This window comes from Gossypium hirsutum, chromosome A08, assembly GCF_007990345.1.
Source record: "Gossypium hirsutum isolate 1008001.06 chromosome A08, Gossypium_hirsutum_v2.1, whole genome shotgun sequence".
NCBI lineage: Eukaryota > Viridiplantae > Streptophyta > Magnoliopsida > Malvales > Malvaceae > Gossypium > Gossypium hirsutum.
The window spans coordinates 12923845-12924993 of record NC_053431.1 but is presented as its reverse complement, the minus strand read 5'-3'; positions in this window follow the sequence as shown (position 1 = coordinate 12924993).

Sequence of the window (1149 nt, the reverse complement as noted above, 5' to 3'; positions counted from 1 at the left end):
GGGTGGTGGTGGCTGAGTCTGTGGGTCCTTGTGCTGTGGGGGGACATCATCAGGAATGTCCTCATAGGCCTCCTCCTCGGTAGATTGGGCGACACGATACTGGGAGGGTAGGTTCCTCGGCGCCTCTCGATCATCCTCATGGTACGGTGCCTCTCAATCATCCTCATGGTACGGTGCCTCTCAATCATCCTCATGCTAAGCATGCTCGAAATGCCTTGTGGAGACATCTGGCCGATGAGGCTGAGGGATGATTCTTGGGCTGCGGTGTTGAGGAGCCCGAAGTGTCGTGCCAGCCTAGTCATGTAGGGCCAATGGATATGACCCCCTTCCAATGCTGCTTCGTCTGGTGCTGAATCGCAAGGGCAATGAAATAGGCAAGGTCAATGACGTGCCCTTGCGACATGCACCATAAGAAGTAGACGTCGTGGGTGTTGACGACGCCAGTGCTCTCTCGCCTCCCTGTAATCATGTGAGCTAAAATAACATGTAAGTACCTTAGGGATGGTGGGAGAACTGATGCCTTGGAGCGGCTAAGATTGTACGAGGCTGTGCTAGGGGCCAAAGTGTGCCAGCACTTCGAGGGAAAGAAATGTATGTGGCGACTGAGAGCATGTAGTTCATTCTCCTCCCTGAACTCCTCCATAAATAGGCCTAGTCTAGCACCAAACTCTGGGACACTTGGCGGATTAATCCGCCTAGGCGAAACTGTACTGTGCCGGGATCATCGTACCTTGTCATTACGATCTGGAGATAGAATGTTGAACAAAGTTCCATCGTGAGCTCGAGGTATGTCAGCTTGATAATCCCAAAGAACAGCTTCCACGGGTCAGTGGTTAAGAGAGTCCGAATTGCATCAGCCATCTGGACTTGTTCTATGGCAGCCCAGTCGATGCAACGGCCCGCTGCTAAAGGTCAGACCCGAAGTATTTGGAAGAGCTCTTCTTGGGGCCCTCGTGGAAACTGCAGGAGAGGGTGATGAATTTCCATAATTGAAGCCGCGGAAGATGACACTCCCTTCCTCTTCTTCGAGGCTGGTACGGCGATTTTCTTTCCTCTTGAAGATGACATTGAAGGCATGTAATATAAAGAATAATAGGTAAACATGTTCGAAGGGGAAGTAAACTATTTCAGCCAAGACTACTAATATCA